The 26431-nt window shown below is 43.9% G+C and overlaps 1 protein-coding gene across 4 annotated transcripts in view; it reads left to right on the forward strand.

Moving 5' to 3' along the window:
* Window positions 1–26431, forward strand: part of PAK1 (p21 (RAC1) activated kinase 1) — a 128788-nt gene that overhangs the window by 13978 nt on the left and 88379 nt on the right. The window contains exon 1 of one of the 4 annotated variants that reach the window (XM_063127259.1): window positions 12238–12325. The exons of the other annotated variants lie outside the window; for them this stretch is intronic. The gene's annotated coding sequence lies outside the window, so the exon portion shown is untranslated. Of the gene's footprint in view, window positions 1–12237; window positions 12326–26431 lie in introns of those variants that run through there. 4 annotated transcript variants of the gene reach the window in all.

Here is a 26431-nt window from a genome sequence, read left to right on the forward strand (position 1 = left end):
CTTTTAAATCTGGTCACTCTAGTATAGCTCCTACACCGTTAACTGTTGTGATGAAGAGGGAATTTCACCAGCTTCCCCATCTATACAAATGGCACCTGCTGAAATTCCCTTTTCTATGCAACTGTTAAAGATACAGGAGCCCTGTCCTCCTTTCCATAGGGTCACCCTGCTTTGGCTGTCCTTTCTTGGGGGTATTTAAGCCAGGGCTAAATGACCTTGGTCAGGGATACTGTAGTTGCAAGAGTCCTGCGTAGAGCAAGGGGCTGGATTGCATGATCACCAACTCTTTTAAAAATTCTAGAAGAGCTTTGAGGAAGCGCCATAGCTCAGTATTTGTTTCTGCAAACTATTTATTTTTGCAGAGATGTCAGAAATTAAAAAAAAAGGGAAAAGAAAAGCTCGAAAGCTGTGAGTTCTTACATGGGTGCCATATGGCTTGCTTTTAATACTGGCCACTCAATTTACTATTTTTAAAATTGTGACTCAATGGTAAGTGATATCTAGATTACTTTATGTCCTGGCGAAAATGTGGTTTCTTTTCACGTATAATAAATGACTCATCTTTGCGGGTTCTGGTTTATTTAACAAATTTGTGTCTGATCCTATGCGCTAAGAGCAACGAGTAAATGGGGTCATTCCATGTTATTTTCAAAACCACCATTGAGACATGCAGCAGAATGGAATGGATTGTTCCACTTCAGGCTGAAGAAGGTGGGGGGACTCACTTTTTGAATGTTCCCCTATGCAAACAACAACTCCCTGCAAGTAGAAATCTAGCACATCAGGGGACCGGGTTCTAGCCCAGCTTTCTCCCCCATGTGCTAGTTTTCATGTAAGGGAGCATTTTAAAATCTTGCATCTTCTTCTTACAGTCTGAAATGCTGTGGCTCATTTTACCACTTATTTATTTATTTATAACATTTGTATACTGCTCCACATCTAAACAGATTCCGGAGCGGTGAACAGCAAGGGATAAAATGAGCAGACGATAAAAAGAATAAAACACGACATTAAAATTATTCTTTTTAAAAACAAAGTACCAATACAAATGTGACTGATCAACCACGGAAGACTTCCTGGAAAAGAGCTGTTTTCAGGAGGCACTGGAAACGATCCACGTTGACGCCTGCCTGAACTCAAGAGGCAGGGAGTTCCATAGGAAGGGAGCCACCACCCTGAAGGCTCTTCTCCATGTGGGCTCCAGTTGGGCCATAGGTCCATGTGGAACCACCAGGAGCATGCCTTCAGATGTCCTCAGTGACCGAGCAGGTTGGTAAGAGGACATTCTATGGCCTGGGTAGATGAGGTCAGCAGCTTAGCAAGGATTTGATCCCTGCTGATTCTTCTTAAAGAAAGGACTCTATTCCCTACCACAAAGGTGGGCAGATTTCTGGCTTGTGTGTGGCCTTCTTTTTTTTTCACTAGAACTCAGAGATCCAGCAATTAAAGAATTCTGATCCCAGAAAAGGGCAACTAAAATGATTAAGGGACTGGAGCATCTCCCATCTGAGGGAAAATTACAACAGCTGGGATTGTTTAGCTTGGAAAAAAGGAGGCTAAGGGGAGACATGATAAGAGGTATACAAAATGATGCATGGTGTGGAGAAGGTGGATAGGGAGACATTTTTCTCCCTCTTTCATAATACTAGAACCCGGGGTCATCCCATGAGGTGATTGGTGGGAGATTCAGGGCAGATCAAAGGAAGGACTTCTTCACGCAGCGCATAGTTAAACTATGGAACTCACTACCACAAGATGTGGTGATAGCCACCAATGTGGGTGGTTTTAAAAGAGGGTTGGAGAAATTCCTGGAGAAGGCTATCAACGCTACTAGTCCTGATGGCTATGTGCTACCTCCAATATCAGAGGCAGTAAGCCTGTGTACACCAGCTGCTGGGGAACATGGGTGGGAGGGTGCTGTTGCATCGTGTCCTGCTTGTGGGCCCCTGGTCACAGCTGGTTGGCTGCTGTGTGAACAGAGTGCTGGACTAGATGGACCCTTGGCCTGATCCAGCATCAGGGCTCTTCTTATGTTCTTATTTTTAGCCTCAGAATTGAATAGAGTTCATTATTCTTCCACAGAAAAAAATCCGTGCCCGGTGATCTCAAGATTTCTTCAATTTTTGCTGCTTTTTTGTTAAACAGTTGGCAATTGGAAATCCTTGCTGATCTACTGCTAATCTCTCTCAGAGATTAGCAATCGATCTAGATCTAACCTAACTGTAGTAGTTCTCTGTTGTATGGGGATGCATTTGGATGGAAAATCTAAAACAAAACTTCAAAAAAAATCACTTTGAAGTCTAGTGTTATGAAAAAATCAAATCTGGAAGTAGCTTTTCATTGCCTTTTGCTTGTTGGACAAATACCGGAAAAGGTTGCAATTCTGTGCACCTTTACCTGGGAGTAAGTGCCGTTGAACTCGGTCAGATTTGCTTCTGAACAAACAACGTATAATATTGGTCTGGAAAGCCCCTTTTTGACTTCCTGTTTTCCTTGGTGTATTTAGCATAAGGCATTTCATGGGAATCATACTTTAATGCAGATGTGATATATTTGCATTGAAAGCCTCACGTTGCTCCGCTTTCCCATCCCTCCTCCTTCTGAATTCCACTCTTGTTTTTGATTCATAATGAATTGAACCTTTGAGCATCACAGAGGGAAATTTTATAGCTGACCTTGAGCGTATCAGGTTAGCTTTTCATCTGCTTATCCTGCTGCCTCCTGGTGATTTCGGCTTCTTATTAAAGACATTTAGTGTTGAGTTTTGCTTGCAGATGCTTCCCTCCTGGCCACGCTCAAAGCGAGAGAATGCTGATGTCCCTGTTTCGGGTTTTAAAATGGCAATTAGCTAGATTGACAATTCAAATCTCCTTTAAGATTGCAATCCTGCATACACTTGGGAGTAAGCCCCATTCAACCCAATGGCACTCAGCTCTGAGTAAACATACGTAGGACTGCGTTGTTCATCTCCTTGCAGTCAGGCTGGGTTAGAAGAGGCTTGTAAAAAGCCACTTAGCTAGTCGCCTCTGGTGAGCTAAGAATAACATCCAGGCGACCAGGGAAAAAAGCTGTTGGACCACATGCTTCTTCCTGTGATATCTGAATAGAAGAGAGTTGGCTGGTTCATTGAATTTTAGACTTGGAGGTCACATAGGCCTTAGCTAGACCTAAGGTTTATCCTAGGGTCATCCCTGCTCATGTAAATGACACACAGGGGATTCTGGGAGCAGGCAGGGACGACCTGGGACGATCCCGGGATAAACCTTAGGTCTAGCTAAGGCCTTAGTCTAACCCCATGCTCAGTGCAGGCATCTAACATCTGCAGCAGCCTTCCCCAGCTTTTTCTCCTCCAGATATTTTGGATTACAACTCCCATAACCCCTGGCCATTGGCCATGCTGATGAGAATTGTTGTCCCAAAACATCGAGAGGGTGCCTGCTTGGGGAAGGCTGATCTTCAGCATCTTGACATATGAACATACTACTGCTTCTTAAATGCCTTCAGTGAAGGAGAGCCCATCACCTCCCAAGGTAGTCTTTCCCTCTCTTGATCACATGTTACCATTAGGAAGTTATTATCTTATCATTAGGAAGTGATGGAGCTTACTCTGAAATAATTGTGCACAGGATTGCAACCTTAGGCTTTCAGAGTGCCAGAAGTGACTTAGGGTGCAATTCAAGCCTCTTTCGACAGAAAAAAGTCCTGGCTGGCTGGGGAATGCTGGGAGTTGTAGTACTTTTTCTGTCTAAACCTGCATAGGATTGTGCCATTAAAATGGTAAGTGAGAGCAGCCCAGCTAGGACAATGTTTTTGCAAGTGGCGAAAATCCTAGAATCAGAATAATTTAGCTGGAAGGGGCCTAGAAGGCCATCAAGTCCAACCCCCTGCTCAATGCAGGAATCTGTCCAGCTGCCTCTTGAAGGCCTCGGGTGTCGGAGAGCCCACGACCTCCCTAGGTCATTGGTTCCATTGTCGTACTGCTCTAACCATCAGGAAGTTTTTCCTGATGTCCAGCTGGAATCTGGCTTCCTGTAACTTGACCCCATTATTCCGTGTCCTGCACTCTGGGAGTATCAATAAGAGATTTAAAAATGTTACCTACTATTGGTGGATGTCTCGTAAAGCAAAAAAAGTAAAACAAAACAATATATATATATATATATATATTGCTGGACTTCCATTAACACAATATTGAAAGCTCAGATGTCCTTGGATCCCAAAATATATTGTTATTGTCCTTTCTTAAAAGACCACTTATTTTACTTCACATGATTCTTGGAATGAGACTGTAATATACAAGATTCTGGGAAACTATGAGTAATTCCGTGCTTGAAAGAGTGACTTCCCAAACTTCAGGACTTTGCTGTAATGAGTAGGATCGGATGGTACATTTGCATTTAAAGATGTGAATTATCACTACTGTAAGGCAGTGTTTCCCAACTTTGTGCCTCCCAGATGAGTTGGGACTATCACTCCCATAATCCCCAGCTGGGATGGACCAGTCACCATTTTTCAGCCTGGCCCACCCCACAACGTTGTCATGAGGATTAAATGGAGGTGCGGAGAAAGATAGTCACCACACATCAACCAGAGTTCCTTGTGGGATTGGTGGGGATAATGGAGCTTTAAATAATAACAACCACAGCAATTTCAGCAATTAAAAGCAGCTGATTAAATCAGATGTCTGAACATTTCTTGGTTTATGTTGTTGTCCGTTGCCCCAAGCGTCTGGTAGGCAGAGGGTGCGCTTCATACATTTAATAAATAAAATACATAATAAAAATGAATGAAAAATGTATTATCTGATCAACCTTCCGCTGCACACACTGATTATTTTATTTAGTCTTCGGCTGTATCTGCATTTTGCAGGGTGTTTGTTTAGGTCTTTCTTTCAATAGCCTTTAATATAAAACCCCGAACGCTGAGTGAAACCTGCCCTGTGATTCAAATGGAACCTGACCAATTTAATCAACTAAAATGTTAGTTGATTGACCTGCCAATCTATAGTTCTGCACCAGACTTTCCAAAGCCAGCCCCCGATGTGTTTGGACTACAGCTCACATCGTCCCCAGCTAGTTCTGCTCTAAGCCATGCTGGCTGGGATGATGGGAGTTGAAGTTGAAAGACATCTCTTAGTTACCAGCTTGGGGAACTCTTGAGTTGTTGAGCCATATGTGTTTTTATCTCCCATGCTTAGCCCCTCCCATCCTTTTTTGGCATTATGCTCCACCGTCTATTCATTTTAAATTCTGTGAGGCCAGTAAGTTATGTGTGTAATTATTGTATTTAATCTTGGGCTTTTAATGTTTCTGAGCGACTTGGTCCCCGGGGGGTATTGTTAGCAGAGGATGATCTCTGTGGAGTATTGGCGGTGGGGGGGAGTATTTATGTGTTCACCCAAGCCACCTGCTTACATTATTCCTGGTTCAATTAATCCTCCTTTTATGAACAGCACAACTCTCTCTCCGTTCAGGGTGCTTCAAAGTGAAGCAAAAAAGCAAGCTGTTCTATTTATCCCTATGAAGAGAGACTGAAAGAATTGGGCATGTTTAGCCTGGAGAAGAGAAGATTGAGGGGAGACATGATAGCACTCTTCAAATACTTAAAAGGTTGTCACACAGAGGAGGGCCAGGATCTCTTCTCAATCCGGGCTCAAGTTAAAGGAAGCCAGATTCCAGCTGGACATCAGGAAAAACTTCCTGACTGTTAGAGCAGTACGACAATGGAATCAGTGACCTAGGGAGGTTGTGGGCTCTCCCACACTAGAGGCCTTCAAGAGGTAGGTGGACAACCATCTGTCAGGGATGCTTTAGGGTAGATTCCTGCATTGAGCAGGGGGTTGGACTTGATGGCCTTGTAGGCCCCTTCCAACTCTGCTATTCTCTGATTCTATGTACAACTTGTGTCATTTTTCTGGAGCCCTTTATTGCTCTCCAGAGCTAGAATGTCATTAATCTTGATGATGGATACCTGGGATTGAATTCAGCCATCCTCAGTTTTCCAGCTATTATCAACTGGTTAAATAAAGCAATGTGACATGGAAATAAAAGTGGTATTAATCGGTTCAGCTGTAATATACAGGCTGCTGAAACTGAGTAGGACTTGGGTGCCTTAAGGACTGCTTTTTGCTTTATGTTTCTTCTGGGTCTACTTTTTAGGTGTAGGGAACCTATTGTTCTCCACATGTTCTTGGGCGCCAACTCCCATCACCCCCAGCAAGCATGGTCAATGATCAGGGATGTTGGGGGTCACAGCCCAAAAATATCTGGATGACCTGAGTTCTCTGTCCATGTTTCCACTCTGGGTTCTGCTGCTGACTGAGGTACAAGCAGGTAAATACAAGGAGGAGAGTCTCTTTGGTCGTGGCACCACCTCTGTGCAATTTCCCAACCAGGGAGCCCTGCCAGGCTCCATCCTTGAGCTCATTCAGTGGTCAGGTTCTTTAGGCAAGGAAGCCTAAATTGGCTCTGTACCCTCTTCTACGTTAATTGGGGTATTCTGCTGGCTTGTCTTCTGTTTCTGTTGTTGCTGTATCTTCTATTGTGGTTGCTTTAGATTATGTGCCTGTTACCTTAGCGTTCGCCGCTTTGGATTTTTCTCGACAGAAAAAAGGCCATAATAATTTGTATCCTACAAGATGTGTTGATGGCTGCTAAGTTTTAAAAAAAGCTAGAAAAATCCACGGAGCATAGGCCTTCGAACAGTAGTTAGCCATGATGGTTAAACAGAAGTTCCATATTCAGAGGCAGGAAAGCTTCTAAGTCAGGGGTGTTGAATGTCTCTCAGCCTGAGGTCTGAATTCAATTTCAGAGAGGTTTTCAGAGGCGCATTCCAGTGAGTGAGGCCCCGAAGGCAAAAGGGGTGAAGCCCAAACCACCAAAAATACCCATATGGTTTAGCTTGAAGCTCTTACTGACGAGTAACTTAGCAGAGGAATTCCAGCCAGTTTAGGGTGACCATATGAAAAGGAGGACAGGGTTCCGGTATTTTTAACAGTTGCATGGAAAAGGGAAGTTCAGCATGTGTCATTTGTAGATATGGGGAACCTGGTGAAATTTCCTTTTCATCACAACAGTTAAAGCTGCAGGTGCCCTGCCCTCTTTTAAATCTGGTCACTCTACTATAGCTCCTGCACCTTTTCTATGCAACTGTTAAAGATACAGGAGCCCTGTCCTCCTTTTCATATGGTCACCCTACAGGCTAAGGTCCAATACCCCTGATTTATAATATTTTTAGGCTGCCTTTCAACAAAATATTCATAGAATATAACTAAAATGGGGACGGGATTTGGCCCCGGGTCAAAGGTTGTGCCCTCCCTACTCTAAGTACTAGATGTTGGAGAAAACCAGATGCTGGATCAGATGGCAGGGCATCTGATCCAGACAGGTCTCTTCTTTGGATGTTTGCTCATTTTAGCGCAGACCAAACCTGAATAGTAAAGAGCGGCTTTATACCTAAAATAAAGGCCTACCTTGCTCCATACTCTTGTTTTGATGGCCAGGTGATCACTTGGGGCTGTGGCAAAGCTGATTCTCTGCACCTGAAGTCCTTTAGAGATGGAAAAGATAGATCCGGGGACCATTTTACATGTTGCACCCCCTGCCTGGCTCTTTAACTCTTGAGTAGGAAAAACCATTCTGTTGGAACCAGCCTTCAGGTGTCTTTGGACCTCAAGTCCCATCAGGCTCGCTGAGTTGTAGTCCAACACTTTCGGAGGGCTCCAAGTTGGGGAAGACATCTCCCCCTATTATCTCCCCCCCCCCCCCCATTCCTGGTGGATAGGATAGGCTGCTAAACACTCGCATTCAGCTACCCCATGATTATTTTAAAATTACTAATGGTTTATCTCTGATCTTATCTCTTATCTCTGATGTGATCTTCCAAATGGCTTTCAGTGGCTTGTGAATTATATGTTAATTAAGAGTGAAGAAGCTCTTTTGCATAACCGTATTTCAGAAATCCATATTAGGAAGGGCAAATGTGCCCCAAGGGATTTCCTGGGCTGTGGTGCTGGTGGGGGTGGGGGGGTGGATTTCAGAGAGAATCTGTGGAGTGATGACGAAGCATAGCTTTGATCATGATCCAAATTGCGTTTACACTAGGGATTTCTCTTAGTGACTGTAACCACCAAGATTGACCTGTGGTTGTAATCAGCTGTATTTTGTATTAGCAAATCAGCTGTAATCAGCTGTATTTTGTATTAGCACAGAATACTAATATTAAGCAAGGTTAGCCGGTTGACCCATACTATAGCGGTGCACAAAAAGGAAGAAGTCTCAGGATGTTATAGAAAAGTTTATTGTAGAAAAGCCTGTTATAATGGGGCTTTTGTATAATAAACCTTTCTATAGTTAGGAATAGAGATTCAACTTGTGTTGGATGGGGTTACACTCCCCCTGAAGACACAGGTCTGCAGCTTGGGTGTACTTCTGGATTCAGCCCTGAGCCTGGATGCCCAGGTTTCGGTGGTGGCCAGGAGTGCATTTGCACAGTTAAAGCTAATGCGCCAGCAGCGCCCGTTCCTAGAGATGTCGGACCTAGCCACGGTGACACATGCCTTAGTTACATCCCGATTGGATTACTGTAACGCGCTCTACGTGGGGCTGCCTTTGAAGAGTGTTCGGAAACTCCAGCTGGTTCAAAGAGCTGCAGCCAGATTGTTGACCAGGGCTGGTTACAGGGAGCAGACAACTCCCCTGTTAAAACAGCTCCACTGGCTTCCAGTCTGTTTCCAGGCACAATACAAAGTGCTGGTTATGACCTATAAAGCCCTATATGGTTCGGGTCCAGGTTATTTGAAAGACCGTATTCTCCCTTATGAGCCTGCCCGTGCTTTGAGATCTTCTGGAGAAGCCCTTCTTTCAGTCCCACCTTCTTCACAGGCGTGCTTGGTGGGAACATGGGAGAGGGCCTTCTCGGTGGCTGCTCCGGTGCTCTGGAACTCTCTTCCAGGGGAAGTTAGGCTGGCTCCCTCCTTGATGGGCTTTCAGAAGCAGGCTAAAACTTTTTTGTTCCAGCAGGCCTTTGGAGAATAGTCTAGCCCTCCATCTATGTTAATGTCTTATAATTTTGTTGTGTATTTTAAATGTTTATGGTTTTGTTCCCCCCCACAAGTATATTTTAAACTTTGTAAGGCCGCCTTGAGGCCCAGCATTGGGCAAAAGGCGGGATACAAATAAATATAATAATAATAATAATAATAATAATAATAATAATAATATAGTATCCTGAGACTTTCTCTCCCTTTTGGTGCACATCTTCGATGTTCATCCGCCTTGCACCCACACTACAGTTGAACATAAGAAGAGCCCTGCTGGATCAGACACAGGGTCCATCTAGTCTAGCATTCTGTTCACGGTAAACCCACAAGCAGGACATGAGACAAACTAATCTGGAGTTGCAGACAATGTGACTTCAACCATCTAGTTACTCCTTCACCTCCTGCCCAGCTTCTCCCTTGTATAACATCTCGTCCCGAAGAAGAAATCTTGGGGTCTCAAAAGTTTGCGCAATATCGTTTTGATCTTTTCACTGGCCTATGAAAGGTATTACAGCAAAGTGGATTTTAGAATATAAATACACATACAAAGTAAAGTGTATATGTATGTATTCATTTTAAAGTGAAACGCCCAGCAAAACAGAAACCAAGCACATGAAACAACACTTTGGGGGGAATTTGTGCTTTTGAAATGCAGGATGCAAACTTCCGATGAGCACAGGACGCTTCCAGCTGACCTCAGGAAAAGAAAAACAACTGTGTGCGGGGTGGTGGTGGTTTTGGGGGGTGGAAAGCTGATGTTGGCTGACTGTTCACTGCCTATACTGTGCTCAGAGGCCCAAAGAATGCAGGAGTTTAAAAAAAAAGCAATTTAAGAACATAAGAAGAACTTTGTTGGATCAGACCAATGGCCTGTTCCCACAGTGGCCAACTAGATACCCCAATGGGAAGCCCACAAGCCACAAATGCAACAGCACCTCCCAACAACTGGTAATTCAGAGGCATACTGACTCCAATACTGGAGGTTATAGCCACCAGGGCTAGTAGCCATTGATAGCTTTATCTTCCATGAACTTTAATTCCCTTTTAAAGCTGGCTAATCTTGGTAGCCACCACTCCATCTTGCAGCAGCGAATTCCAGCGTTTGACTATGAGCTGTGCGAAGAAAGCCTCTGTTTTGCCTGTCCTGAATCTCTCACCATTCAGCTTCATGGGATGACCCCACTCGATTCTAGTATCCTGCATTTTCTTCCTAAAAACAGGTCTCCAAGGTGGCTAACAGTGAGGACGGTGTGGTGGCAAACAGGTTGAATCCCTGCCTGGCTATGCTAACTGGGATGATGGGAATTGTAGTCCAACATATCTGTCGGCCACTAAGTTGCAGAAGACTGTTTTAAGGCATAGGGCCGATGAAACACTTTGGCTCAGTTCAGGCAACACATTAAGTCAATGCAGTGTGAAAATGCCACTCAATGGTTGAGTTTTTAGGGGGTACACCCCACACAACATGTTCTAACTCCGCCGTTGTGTGACTGTGGGCTACCATGGAGTTGAGTAAAATCCATTGTGATGTTTGATTGACAGTTCCTCTGCCCTCTCTCCTCCCCCAGTCCTTCCCATGGTATTCCATCAGTCATTGCTGCCAAAAAAACCCAATCCCAGTGGCTCTCCTAGAGTGGCACTTGCTCCTTTCGCCGCTTTTGCCAGGGAACTCTGTAGCCAGTGGGAAAAGTCAACGCAACACAACGGAAAACTCCACAGAGTCCTCCACACAACACGCAACACAACGGTTGTGCAGGAACTCTCCTCTGCACAGCTTGAATATTCTGTGTGGAGTGTTTTCCAAGAAAAACTCCACCATTGCACGGAGTTTTCCCTCCAGACAACACATTTCTCAACGGTTGTGTAAAAACTCCACTATGGACTTCTAAAACCACTGTTGAGAAACCTGTTGTCTGAACTGAGCCTTTATGTACTGGACTGAGTTTCTTATTCTAGGGGTCAGAGACGAGCGTCTACAGGCGCTGGAGCTGCCCGTTTTCATTGGGACTTCTGATTCTTGAGTGTCAGGACTGAGCAACTACTGAATCTTCCACTTGCATTTTCAGTTCAGCAGCCTCGCCTAGCTTCACACTTCCCTTAAAGAGCAGGGCTTGGTGTCCCTCGCCATCCTGCTCTTCAGAGAACATTGATCAGACCAGATAGCTTCTTTTTATTTCCTTTAAAGCTCATTGCGAGCAGAAATGAAAAGCCCATTTTTGTGCATTCGTGGCTATTTTAGGAGCTACCTTTCTGCAGGTAGCTTAGACTTTCAGATTAGCTCTTTTATACAGTAGGGTGACCATATGAAAAGGAGGACAGGGCCCCTGTATCTTTAACAGTAATGTAGAAAAGGGAACTTCAGCAGGTATCAATTAAAGAGGGTGAAATTCCCTCTTCATCACAACAGTTAAAGCTGCAGGAGCCCTGCCCTCTTTTGTATCTGGCCACTCTACTATAGCTAGTGTAGCTTGAAGTGTTGTGATGAAGAGGGGATTTCACCCTCTTCAATTGACACCTGCTGAAATTCCCTTTTCTACATTACTGTTAAAGATACAGGAGCCCTGTCCTCCTTTTCATATGGTCATATGGTTATACATTTGGAATATATAATTAAAACTTAAGCAATGTCCTTTTGGGGGGTTGCTTCAAAGAGCTTTAAAAAAGCACCAACAACCCAGGGCTGGGGTCAAGTGTCAGGCACCTGCTGAGGGCCCCCACCCCAGCAAGGGTCTACTAACAAGAACCCCCTAGAGTTGCTCGCTCTGGCCGAGGCTGTGGTGGTGATGAGGTAGAGCAGTCGATACCATGGCCTTCTTACTCACAGGCTCTTCCTTGTCGAGCAAGCAGGTAGTAGCAATGTAACAGCAGTAAGGAGCAGCAGTAACAGCAAGCAGCAGGTGACATTGGCAGTAAAAAGGTAGGCTCACCCAAGCTTCAAGCAGGCTCCATGGGCTGCACGCAGAACCTCCGGTTGCAGAGTAGGCTTTTGGGCCGGAGGTTTCACATCCTTGACCAAGAGCGTACTTAAATTTACACCTGCGTTTTAATCAGGTGATAGGATGAAAATGTGGGCTCCTGTCTTTGTTTAGAGGAGAAGGAATCCTAGGAGGTGCAGGCTATCACGCATGGCTGACATTCCAGCCGTTGGAGGAGGAGGAGGAAGCGTCCGGCCTTCCATGACATCTGGATGCCCTCAGCGCTGGACTAAACATTCAGCCATCCACCGAGGTGCCGGCATCTCACTGGGGAGAGAGCTGTTGAAGAGATTGCAGAGGAAGCCTGGTGGTGCTTTTTATACTATATTTTGTATTTGTGCTTTTAACCTGTTGGTTGTTTTATTATGGTTTTAATTTTTGTGAACCGCCCAGAGAGCTTCGGCGATTGGGCGGTATAAAATTGTAATAAATAAATAAGCCATCCACTGTTTCTCCCCTGCAAACCCCCTTCCTTCCAGGTCTCAGAGATGGTCTGCCTTTCATTAACTAGGCTGATCATATGAAAAGGAGGGCAGGGCTCCTGTATCTTTAACAGTTGTATTGAAAAGGGAATTTCAGCAGGTGTCATTTGAATAAATGGGGAACCTGGTGAAATTTCCTCTTCATCACACCAGTTAAAGCTGCCCTCTTTTAAATCTGGTCACGCTAGTATAGCTCCTGCAGCTTTAACTCTTGTGATGAAGAGGGAATTTCACCAGGTTCTCCATATACACAAAGGACACCTGCTGAAATTCCCTTTTCTATGCAACTGTTAAAGATACAGGAGTCCTGTCCTCCTTGTCATATGGTCACCTTACATTAACAGTTGCAGGGGAGCTACACAGGGGGAGGGCTATTGGCGCCCCGCTTGTGGGCTTCCTAAAGGCATCTGTTTGGCCATGGGGGGAAATCGTATTGGCCCTTGCCCTGGTCTAGTAGGGGCTGCTCTGATGTTCTGTGACTCGAAAGCCATTTTGGCTTCAGTAAGAGTTTTGAGACCTGCGTTAAGTGTAGAGTGACCATATGGAAAGGAGGACAGGTCTCCTATATCTTTTAACAGTTACATAGAAAAGGGAATTTCAGCTGGTGTCCTTTGTAAGGCACGCAGCACCTGATGAAATCCCCTCTTCAACACAACAGTTGATGAAGAGCCCTGCCCTCTTTTGTATCTGGTCATGCTAAGCAGCAATTTTACCTGCTGCTGTTAAAACTATTAGGGGTCAGACATGCTTGCCGATGTACTGTAAATCTCCCAGATCTCTCTCAGTAGATCCTGATCTATGTTGATCAGACCAAGGGTCCATCTCATCCAGCATTCTGTTCACACAGCGGCCAACCAGCTACCTGTGAGAAAGTCCACAAGTGGGACTTGAGTGCAACAGCACCCTCCTGCCCATGTTCCCTAGCAACTAGTAATTCAGAGGCGTACTGCCTCTGATACTAGAGGTAATACCTAGCTATCAGGACTAGTAGCATTTATTGCCTTATCTGCTGTGAATTTGCCTGATCTCCTTTCAAAGCTATCCAAATATGTGACCATCACCTTGTCTCGTGGTAGCGAATTCCATAGTTTAACTCTGCACTGTGCAAAGAAGTCCTTCCTGTTATCTGTCCTGCATCTCCCAGCAATCCACTTCATGGGATGTCCCCATTGAATTCTAGTACTCTGAGAAGGGAGGAAAATGTCTTCCTATCCTCTTTCTCCATATCATGCATATTTTGGTACACCTCTATCATGGCTCCCCTCGCTCGCCTTTTCTCTAAGCTAAACAATCCCAGCTGTTGTAACCTTCCCTCATAGGGGACTTGCTCCACCCCCCTGACCATTTTAGTTGCCCTTTTCTGCACTTTTTCCAGTTCTAAAATGTCCTTTTCTAGATGAGCTGACCACAACTGTTGAGCTAGTTGATCCCAGGCAGAAACGCCCCCACTAGTAAACTGAATTGACATAGCCCTCGGGACTACCTCAGATGATACAGTTTCTCAACGCAGTGAGTGTTTCCTCCTAGAAAAGCCCACAGAAGCCACGTGCTGGTCATCACTCATCTGATGACAGCCCACTGTATCTTTGTGTGAACATGATGACAATCGATCACAGCTGTGTACATCACTTTCCTAGATGGAGGCGCTTTCAGCGTCAGACCGTCGGACATCTAGGACAGCTTTAACTTAAACCCAGATCACCCTCTAGCCTTAAAGCCTCGGTGGCTGTATTTTATTATTTATTTATTTATTTATTTAAAACATTTGTATCCCTCCTTATATCATTAAGATCTCAGGGCGGCGTACAGATAAAAGCATACACTATAAAACAATAAATATGCACAGTTAAAAACAAATTAAACCATGTATCCTTATCCCACTCATTGAAGAATTTGATATCTTCAAGGTTCTGACTGGGTTTGGACAACAAGATGACTCACGATGGGTTAAATAATCCACGATGAGCTATTTAACCCACCGTGGATTATTGTGTCATGTGGAGGGATGTGTTTAACCCACCATGGATTTTTTTTGCCGAAATAACCAACAATATGCAGAGTTGGGTTATTCAAACCACCGTTGGTTATCGTGTCGTGTGGAGGGCACCGTTGGTTATTTTCGGGGGCTACAGAGTAGCTAGACAAGAGTGGTCAAAATGGCGGCTGCCACTTTTCTTGATCTGGCGTAACTCTTATTTTTGGCAGCAAGGGATGATGGGATACAAGCGGGAGGACTGAGAGGTGGAGGGAGGGCAGGGAATGAGTTAGTCAACGCACCGTGGATTAATAACCCACTCACAGTTGTTTATAACCAACTCCTGTTTGAATGGGGAGTACTCGCAAAATAAGCAACTTTGTTCAGAAGTGGCATCTGAACGCATCCTGTATCTTGACCTTGGCCCTTCTGTTTTGCATTCTCCTCTCGATTGCTACCAGTTTAATTTTAAGGATTATTCTGTATAGGGCAGGAAGCAGTCCTTAACGCTGATAAGGAGCTCCAGGTTATGAGGTTATAAATAAGCGAGACTGATTTTTCACATGCTGCTACTGCTCTAATAGGAGCTCTCGCACTTGACTTGCTGCTCTTTCTCTCCGCTTGATTAAAATCTAATCTCTCTTAGTCTCAAAGGAAAGTCGTGTGGATTCCCGGTTTTGAAATAAGCCAGGGACCTTTTATGATTGCTTTTTTAGTCTACGGCATCCCGCCCCAAACTGGTGTCGTGTAGTTGTGTTGGACCATCAGTCCCATCACTCTCAGCTGGCAGGCTGCTGGCCTCTCTGGCTGTGGATGATGGAAGTTGTAGTCCGTCACATTTGGCCACAGTGAAATGGGTTTTCTGGACGTTTTTTTGAATTGGATTTTTTTCCGATTCAAACATTAGGTTAATTTCCATACACTCATTTCAATGGGTCATCTTCTTGGCTTGCCGCTCCGACCATGTTACTCCGCTTCTGAAATCTCTTCATTGGCTTCCAATTCACTTCAGAATCCAATATAAACTTCTCCTGTTAACCTTCAAAGCTTTTCACGGTCTAGCTCCTTCCTATCTCTCCTCTCTCATCTCACACTATTGCCCCGCTCATGCTCTTCGCTCCTCTGATGCCATGTTTCTCGCCTGCCCAAGGGCCTATACTTCCCTTGCTCGGCTTCGTCCATTCTCTTCTGCTGCCCCTTACGCCTGGAACGCTCTTCCAGAACATTTGAGAACTACAAGTTCAACCGCAGCTTTTAAAGCTCAACTAAAAACTTTTCTTTTTCCTAAAGCTTTTAAAACTTGATGTTGTGCAGACTTCTACTGTTACTTTCTACTGTTAGTTTTACCCTACCCTGTGCCTGCTTACCCTACCCTGTACCTGTTTGCATTCTCTTCCCCTACTTATTGTTTTACTATGATTTTATTAGATTGTAAGCCTATGCGGCAGGGTCTTGCTATTTACTGTTTTACTCTGTACAGCACCATGTACACTGATGGTGCTATATAAATAAATAAATAATAATAATAATAATAATAATAATAATAATAATGGGAAATTTTCCAGTTTGCACTGGGAAATTTTCCTATGCAAATTAGGTTAATTTGCATAGGGAATTTTTTCTGTTTGCACCAGCTCCAACGTAGCATATTTATTTAACTTATATGTAGTAAACAAAGGGCAGTGTCCAATGCTGTCCATCTGTGCATTGGGCCCAACACCGCTTCCGTTCCACGAGGGGGCCCAGACACACCTCTTCCATTGTGCAAGTGGCATGCACCGCTTGCAAAATGGAGATTTAGGGCTTCCCAGAGACAAGCCCCGAAATGAGTTACATTGGCACACTAATTAATTTTAGCCAGCCGAAGAACTGTGCATGATATGCTGACAACTGCCCATCTATTTCAACAAAGTTTAGATCTCTTCCACAAAGGATTGCTAAGACACCGTCAATTTTGCGGCCACTACTTACAACTTTGAAACTTCCACGCTTGCCTAATGTATATTCATTTTTTTTCACTTATGAACTTATGAAATTGATTTTTTTTCCCTGTGGAAAAATGAAGTACTGGGGGGGGGGGGGGATTCAGGAAATGTTCTGTTTTGGAAATTTTTCCACACTTTATCACCATTTGGCCAGCACCAGCTTCGGTCTAGGGCTTTGTACATGGGTGCTTTTTAATTTAATTTGCCCATTCCCCATCTATCCTCAAAACACACACCTGTAATATGAGAGGGCCTTCGCTTAAGGGCTGTGTATTTATTTGTATAATGACTTGATAGTGTGCTCTCATAATAGCCCTGGATAATGTACCCACCTCCCCGTGAAGTGTCTGATGCTGTGATTTAAAGCTTCCCGTCAAATGCAATTTTAATGAAAATTGGTGACAACCGAGTGATAGCAGGTTGCGACAGAGTAAGTTTAAAACTGATAGGGGTGTTGAAATAATTAAGGAAGGATAAATAGCCACGGTTGTGCGGGACGCTTTGAGAAAGAATGCCAGGATCTCTTCCGAGCAGCTGTTTTTTCAATATTAATTGTACAGGGTTTCCCTGAGGTCAGCTCCTGAGATTAGAATGGTTAGGCAGGTCAATACCCAAGGCTACCGTTGGGCCTACCAATGACTTGGAATCGATGGACATTTAAAGTGATCTTGATATGAATTCTAAGAGCAAGATTGAAAGTCATCGTATTATCGGAAGCATCCCCTAATTGCAAAGGAGGTATTCCATGCTGTGTGTGTGTGTGTGTGTGTGTGTGTGAGTGAATGAATGATTGCTGTTCAGTAACAACGTCATCATCGTTTTTAAAATTGTTTTAGGATGTTTTTAACAATGTATATTATGTTTTAATTGAGTGTTATGTATTTTGTCATTTATTGTTGTTCTCCGCCTCGGTCAAGATGGAGAGGCATGCAAGAAATAAAATTATTATTATTATTATTATTATTATTATTATTATTATTATTAGTCCAGATGAGAGTGGGTAGTACCCGGTGCATTTTGCAAAATTCAGTGATAACAAAGTATAAAGTGTGTGTGTGTGTGTGTGTGTGTGTGTGTGTTGGGGTGGGGAATTGCAAACCTGTTAGAGGATGGGCTAAAAATTGGTCTCTGCAACAGGATGAAAGCATTTCAGGATAGCAGCCAAACGCACAGGAGTCTGGAAGAGGAGAAAGTGCCTGGAAAACAGCATGAGGCAGAGAGAGACTAGATCACAAACTAAATAAGACCTTTTTATTCTCCCAGGCATATTAAGAGCTAGTTTTCTTTTAGTGCAGTTAGTGCTTTATTCCGTTGCTGGTTTTAATTTGGTGTATGCGTGCTGGAATGGTTTTAATTTTTGGTCCTGCTTTTATTTTGGTTCTGCACTGTTTTATTCCTTGTTTTAATGATCGTATTTTATGTTTGTAATGTATTGTACACCACCCAGAAAAATTCGGTTACTGAGCAGTTAAGAGGATAAACACACAAATAAGTAATGGGTTACTGCAGCACATAAGGCTAGTGCTATTTTTTAATTGTATCAGTAGGATTTGAAAAACAATATGAAGCTGTCTTATGGTCTCCGATCACTGGTGTTTCTAACTAAATCCTGTCTGCTCTGATTGGCAGCCCTCGAAGATATCAGTTTTCCTAGTCGAACGAATGAGTTCTTTTTAATTGGCAGTGCCCGGAATTGAACCTGTAACCTCCTAAGATGAAGCATGCACTTTTCCATGGCAATATGCCCCGCCCTGAATGATACAAGGGTAAAAAAAAAAATCTTCTTGTGCTCTCTCAGATATTTAGTCATCTCAAGTGGTTGTTTTGCGCAGAGATGTACCTCAGAATCCCCTGTAAATGGTTTGGAGCATGTTGGGAGCCGCTGTTACGTGATGTGCAACTGGGCATCCTTGATGCCCATAGCATGGGATATGCACCATTGTACTCCTCTTTTAGGTCTCTGTCTCTGTCTCTCCCTCATTTTTAAATGCCATTCCAGTTGGCCTTGTTTGGGTTCCTCATGAAGTTGGACAGCTGGTGTGGTGGTTAGAGTGTTGGACTGGGAATATGGAGATCTGGGTTCTAGTCCCCATTCGACCATGGAAGCTCACTGGGGGCATAGCTAGATGGGGTGATATCCCGGGGCGATCCTGGGATCATCCCTGTGCGTTCACATGATACACAGGGGATCCCGGGATCAGGGAGGGATGAACCCTCCCTTGCTCCGAGATCTCACCCTCGCCTTTGAGCCTGCTTTTTCCACAGTCTCGGGACCATGGAAAGTGTGTGCGGGCGTCACGGTTTGTCCCGGCTCCTCGCGGTTACTCGCGAGGAGCTGGGACCCGTGCACGGGATGCAGAGCTCCTCAGGAGCTCTGCGCCCATCAGGGGTGGGAGCAGGGAAAAGTTAAAAAATAAAAACAAAATGGCGGCCACAACGTCCTCTTCTTCCGAGGTTGTCGCGTGCTGCGTGTAAACAGAGGGGGAGATCTCGCGATAAAAATATCGTGAGATCTTCAGTCCTCACCTAGGTCTAGCTGAGGCCTGGGTGACTTTGTGCCTGTCACAGACTCTCAGCCCAACCTACGTCACAGGGTGGTTGTTGTGAGGATTAAAAAAGAGGATTATGTACACCACTTTGGGTTCCTTAAGGTGGAAAGAAGGTGGGATATAAATGCAATAAATAATAAATAAATAAATTGAGCTGGGTCTTTGTGCTGAGTTTTGATCACTAGAGATGAAAGGTGACTTCAGAAAAATGAAAAGATTCAGAGGACAGCTGTTAAGATAAGAAAGGAGGAGGACTCTTGGGTAGGAGAAGAGTTTAAAAAAATGAATGGGAAGACTATTTTTGTTTGTCTTAAAATGTTTGTTTGAACATGACAAGAACCATTATTTAAGCTATACGGGTGGAGAGCCAGTGTGGTGTAGTGGCTAGAGTGTTGGACTGGGAGTTGGGAGATCCAGGTTCTAGTCCCTACTTGGCCATGGAGGCCAACTTGGTGACTCTGGGCCAGTCACAGATTCTTAGCCCAATTTACCTCACAGGGTTGTTGTTGTAAGGATAAAACGGGAGAGAGGGAGGATTATGTACACTGCCTTGGGTTCCTCAAGGAAGAAAAATGGCTAGATATACATGCAATAAATAAATCTGAATCCATCCAACCCCCTTCACCTGGCGTAACTCCCTTTCTCCCAAACACCAATTCATTTGGCGATTTACCAGCTTTTATGCATTTCCCCCCACCCCACCCCATTTCTAAAAGGTTGAGATGTTTTTCTTAAGGCCTAGTTACTGGCAGTAAGAGCTTTAAGCTACAACATGGTGGTTCTTTCTGACCATCCATTTTGCCTTTAGCCCCACCCACCAGTGGAATGCAGCTCCTCCCCCAAGAGCTTCTTCAGAATGGAATTTTGCCCTGTCTTAGCTCCGCCTCCACCAGCCCAATACCCTCTAGATGCGTTGGGCTACATCTCGCACCATCCCTAAACATGGCTTCGGATGATGGGAGATGTAGTCCCAACTTATCTGGAGGACTCTGCATCTGTGAGTCAGGGGAAGTGGAGGACATTCAACATTTTCTGTTGCGATGGCCTTTATATACATCCCCTAGTCAAAAATTTCTCGATTACATTCTTCGTTACCTTTCTAACCGACCTTCCCTTGAGCATATCTGTATCTTGTTGGCTGGCAATAATGTATGTATTACTGCTCTGGGTGCAAAATTCGCCTTGGCTGCAAGTAAGTTGAGAGCGAGGCATCAAGACCATTTACAAGTATCGTAATGGGGAGATTTTGCCCTTTTAATATGTGCTGACCTGGTACCCCACTGGGGAGCTCTTAATTTATGTTAATGTGATTTTGTATTTTTATATTCTTGTATTTTTGTTTACTATTTTTGTTTCCTTTTAAACTATCTATTTTTATTCCATTTACTTTAGTTCATCTTTTTACTTTTATTTTTCTAACTATGTCATATTGTGATGGCTTATCGCTTTTAGCAATAAAGATCCATTCATTCTGGAGGACACCAGGTTAGGGGAAGGCAAGTTTAGCCTATGAATGATTCCTCCACAATTAGAGATGTAAAATTTCCTGAAATTTTGAAGCCATGGAAAAAAACTGGGTTTTTTCTGGGGGGTTTCGGAAAAACCCAGAAATTTTAGGAAAAATTGAAATAATGCAATATTAGCACTTTTTACAGATTGAAAAGTCAACTTTGTTACTTTAGGAAAATAAAATGTAATTATGTCCAAGTTGGTTTGGCATAAAATTATTACATTTGGTATATTAAAACTAGTGTATTCAAACAATTATTACAAATTTAATTTACTTTTTTTACTTTTTTTTGGTAACAAATGGAGCTACAAGCTCCTGAACTGTAAGGAACCTCTTTGGTTCTGCCAGTTTATGAGGAGAAGGCAAAACACAATTTTAAAAAACAACTGAAGAAACCACCAACATTAGTAACAAAGAAAATTATTTATGTCTCCGCTAGTCCTCCAGTGTCAAGACATAACGCCCCCATTCCCATAAAAAGAACTGAGAAAAATGGGCGGGGGGGGGGGAGACCAAGATTCAATGAATATGCATGAAATTTAATCAGACTCATTTTCTGACCTATAGCTATCACTATTAGTTCCAGTCTCTGCTTCCATGGCAGTGCTGCCCCCTAGAGGCAGAAATGCATCTTCCTCTTGCATTTGAGAGTTGTAGTCTCAGTTTGCAACCTAGGACTTGCTTGTCCTTGGTGCACAGACATTGTAATAATCTGATACTGTACAGTTTTTAGAAATCATTTGGAGAAGTAAATATCTGAACACCTTGTCTTAAACATTTTATTCATCATGCTAAAATAAAACATCCCGTAATCCGTTTTTTCTTCATTTTTTTCAATTTTTCCAATTTTTCGGAAAAAAACAAAAAAGGCTTTGGGGAAAAATCGTTTTTTTTCTGATTTTTTCCGGGTTTTTTTCCCAGGCCTTCACATCTCTATCCACAACAGTTCATCAGTGGAAGCAATTGGCTAGGAAGGGAGATCTAGGGCAGGGCTAGGGGAACTTTTCTTCTGATGGGGGGCTGCACGCAGGGAGCTATGGCCCCAAAGCGAGAGGTTAGCCCAAAGGGATGGATGGGGGGGCTTCTGCCATGCCCTGGTCTCTTTCGTCCTACCTTGCAGGTACCCTGGGGAGGGGCAAATCCATTTTGCCAGAGTTCTGAACTGATAACCTGTAGAGGGCACTTGAAATTAGGCCGAGCGCTTTATGAAACTTAGCCAAGAATGAATTTTATGAAATCGTGCCATTTCGAAAATGTTTTTTTCCCCCCTGCAGAAAAACACACACATAGGCATGGGAAATGTTCCAGCGCACGTCGCCCTTCAGGTTTAAATCGGCGCTTGTGAGCCAATCTGAGCAACTTTTCCTTTTCCCCCCGTTTGGCATTTTCGAAGCCCAAGATCTGTGAGCAGAGGTGTCTGGTGTTTTGTTTACACTCCAGACTTGTCATTTCAATGGCATGTTCACATATACTCTCAGTACTCCTCGGCAATGAGTCACGCATACTTCAGTTCCCTCAAAAGCGAGCTGTCAAATTTCCCCTTGGGCTGATTTTAAAGGCTTCTCTCTCTCTCTCTCTCTTTCTTTCTCCCTCCCTCCCTCACCCCCCCTTGTGTTGTTAAACTTTTTTGACAGCTGGCGGTATTTGATTTGCGCTTGTGATGTAGCTACCTAATTTGCGATTAGTGATTTAGCTACCTAATCCAGGGAAGGATTTCAGGAATCCCCACGGCTACGACCAGGCGTTTGGGTATGATGCGGAGTCTAATGCAGAATGGAAATAGGCCTGCAAGCATGCTTATTACAGAATAAGTCCGAATGAGCTTGTGGGAGACTGACTTCTGCCTAAAGTGTTCTTAGGATTTTTTTATTATTATTTTTATTTTATTATTACATTTATATACAGCCCCATAGCCGAAGTTCTCTGGGTGGTTTACAACAGTTTAAAATGGTAAACATTAAAAAGTATACAAAATTTTAAAAACCATCAGAAACATAGAAACAACAGTATAAAAACAACAGTATCCATTTAAAACAACAATTCTGGGGTTCATTAAAATCAAACTTAACGTTGTTAAATGCTGTTAAAATGCCTGGGAGAAGAGAAAAGTCTTGACCTGGCGCCGAAAAGATAACAATGTTGGCGCCAGGCGAGCCTCATTGGGGAGATCATTCCACAGTCGGGGGCCCACCACCGAGAAGGCCCTCTCCCTTGTTGCCATCCTCCGAGCTTCCCTCGGAGTAGGCACTCGGAGGAGGACCTTAGATGTTGAGCTCAATGTACGGGTAGGTTCATGTCGGGAGAGGCGTTCCGTCAGGTATTGCGGTACCAAGGGCTTTATAGGTTAAAACCAGCACCTTGAATTGGGCTCGGAAACGTATAGGCAGCCAATGCAAGTGGGCCAGAATCGGTGTTATATGCTCAAACCTCCCTGTTCCAGCTATCAATCTGGCCGCTGCATTTTGCACAAGCTGCAGCTTCCGAACTGTCTTCAAAGGCTGCCTATACGTTTAGGATCTGGGTTTGTGGTTACCAACGTTTTTACTGGCGCTGCTCCTATGCCGTTAACAGCAGAGTGCGGGGAACCATAGTTCGGTGGTAGAGCACATGTTTTGTATGCAAAAGACCCCAGACTCAATATACAGTTAGGGGTAGGAAAGACCCGTTGTCTGAAACCCTGGAGCAGGGCTGGGCAGAGCGGGGGTGCGGGGCAGTTGGCATGGGCCTGTGATTTTGACCGGGCCTACTCCGAGTCCCCCTGGGCAAAGTCGCTTGATTTTTCTGTTGTTGATGATGAATTTGCCCAAAGAAAAGCACGTAAAGCATTTCTGAATGTGAAGAAGTGATGTCTTATATACATCTTGAATAAAAGTGCTTGCCATTACCTTTTTTATAAATCGTTCTAGTTTGCATGTATTTAGAACTGGTTAAAAAATACCTAACAAGCAGTTTGAAATGGGGCCTACATTTCCTATCTGGCACAGGTCTATTACCAGCTTTGCCTGGCCCGGCCCTAGAGAGCTGCTGCCAGTCAGTGTGGACAATACTGAGCTAGTTGGGCCAAATCTCATCTCTGTATAAACCGTCTTCCTGTATTCCTTTCTTCATACAGTAGAAATGTTGCAATGCTTTCTGAAATCTCCCCTCCCTTTCCCTCTACAGACAGCTAGTAATCCTGCATAGCAGCCCTCCCCATCTTGTAACTACAGCTCCCACCATCCTCATTGGCCATGGTGACTGGGGATGATGGGAGATGTGCTCCAGCACATCTTGAGTGTGCCAGGTTTGGGGTGGCTGCTGTATACCTTCCGTGATACCTCTTCATTATGACTGGCAGGGAGTGGTCCGTTTGTGGTGGAGGAAAACCACAGAAATGCATTGTTCATCTTGGGACAGCTATACTAGACGCAGGGCTGTGGATATTCTTTTAAAAAACCTCTCCACATTCTGCCAAATTCTGTGACATGACTGGATTATACAAGCTAATCAATTTCGCAGATGTCTGTTTATTTTGCATAATGTATTGTGCTTCTGTGGGGAGGGAGGCACAAGAAATTTGATAGAATGCTGACGTTTAATCAAATCCTCCTCACGCTGCTTCAGCAGTCCAAAATATCATCAGATATGGTTTTTTTTAAAAAATATGGTCTTTGCAGCCATGAGATCTAGAAACTTATTTATTTATTTATTACATTTTTATACCGCCCCATAGCCGAAGCTCTCTGGGCGGTTCACAGAAATTAAAACCATAATAAAACAACCGACAGGTTAAAAGCACAAATACGAAAAATACAGTATAAAAAGCACAACCAGGATCAAACCATGCAGCAAAATAGTTTTTTTTAAAAAACTAAGGCCTGGAACCTAAGCTTGATCAAACGTTCTGCCCTTCTGTGACGTAATCTGGATAATTTATTGAGCCACCGGTGCAAACAGTGGACTTGCAGAGAAATGTAAGCCCCGAAAGAAAGCATAGGTCCATGTTACAAGGGGTTTACAATCTAGATTTGACTGTGGGGAAGGCAACAAGGGTAACCAAGGTCGGATGGAAGAAAATGCAGCTATACTTCAATTGGAGATGAGAACTAAGGCAAATTACTTAACATCCGGTTTATGTTGATCAAAACTTAGAATCCGATCAAACGGTGTTTGTTTTTTCATGTCCATATCGATGGCCTGGGAGGAAAATGCAGGCTCTTGATCGGTTGCTCTTTGATTCCATCTTTAGCAGTTGACAGTTGCGGGAGGAGCATGGAGCTGTGTGTGAAGGCCTTTAATGAGATGCTTGAGAACTGATGGATTGTTCCCAATGACACATGTGATAGAACGGCTCACTTAGCGTCAGGCACGCAAAGCCATCTGCTCCCACGGGGTCGGGCCGGCGAGGACTGTGCACCGACCTGCCACAGTGGCTTTATAACCAAGAGGTTTTGCATCCTGAACTTACATTTTGTTATCATTTCTGGATGATAACGAGGGCCTTGATGGTCTCTCTGTTGTTGTATACATCCTATTTTGCTGATCCCCTTAAACACAACATTGCACCTCCATTATAAGCTTGATTTAGATTTAGCATTGAGGAAGGCCATCCAGTGCTGAAGGCTGGACGAGAAAGCGCATCTCATTGGAATTGCAGATCGTTTTTTACTTCTACGTACCGTATTTCTTCGATTTGAAGACGCCATCGATTGTAAGACGCACACTAATTTCAGTACCACCAACAGGAAAAAGAGCTTTGATTCTGAGAAATAATAAACGCACCCACGATTCTAAGACGCACCCCGTTTTTAGAGATGTTTATATGGGGGGAAAAGGTGTGTCTTAGAATAGAAGAAATACAGTAATTCATATGGCTTGCAAGGCATTTGCATGGACCGGGTGGTTGACAAGCCACGGCTGATGGCTTGGTGTTTATGGGGGTAGGAAGAACGTTTGCTAGAATTCCTTACTAAAATATCCCCAAATCCACAAATGGATTAAATTATACAAACGAGGCACATAAATGGCCGTTGTGTCATAGCTTTCTACTCCCTTTGACTATATCTAGATCCCCTTTCCTGCTACATCACACAATTTTTGGTCTGGCAGCTGTACTTTATAATCTGATCGCTGCTGGTACACAAGGATGGGAGAAAAGCTTTCTGTGCGTGGGCAGGAAAGGGATGGAGGCGAAATGAGTTTGGTCTGCATTTTAATATGGACCGACCTAATGCATACTTCCCGAACGAATGCAGGAACTCAATTATCCTTTCGTTTTTGCACTTCTTTGAATTTTGTGATGTATTCTGCAATCAAACAGTGCACACATTAGGGGAAATTGCCTGCAAAAAAGTACATGATTTTTTGTGCACTTCTGAAACTGATGCAGAAACAGAAGGATTTGTGCTTGGAAAGATTGCAAACATTACAGAAAGGCAAACAGACATATTTCTCTATCCCTAGCTCAGGGATACACTATGCTCCTATGATCTTTATTATATAGAACCATAGACTAGTAGAGTTGGAAGGGGCCTATAAGGCCATCGAGTCCAACCCCCTGCTCAGTGCAGGAATCCACCCTAAAGCATCCCTGACAGATGGCTGTCCAGCTGCCTCTTGAAGGCCTCGAGTGTGGGAGAGCCAACAGCCTCCCTAGGTAACTGGTTCCCTTGCTGTACTGCTCTAACAGTCCGGAAGTTTTTCCTGATGTCCAGCCGGAATCTGGCTTCCCGTAACTTCAGCCCGTTATTCTATATCCTGCACTCTGGGATGACCGAGAAGAAATCCTGGCCCTCCTCTGTGTGACAACCTTTTAAGTATTTGAAGAGTGCTGTCATGTCTCCCCTCAAAGATAGATTCTTCTCAGACTGTCCTTATGAATTTCCTTTTCTAATAATTTCGCCAGTTTATGAGTTTGTCCCATTTATCTTGAGTTA

The sequence above is a fragment of the Elgaria multicarinata genome, chromosome 5 (assembly GCF_023053635.1).
Source record: "Elgaria multicarinata webbii isolate HBS135686 ecotype San Diego chromosome 5, rElgMul1.1.pri, whole genome shotgun sequence".
Classification (NCBI taxonomy): domain Eukaryota; kingdom Metazoa; phylum Chordata; class Lepidosauria; order Squamata; family Anguidae; genus Elgaria; species Elgaria multicarinata.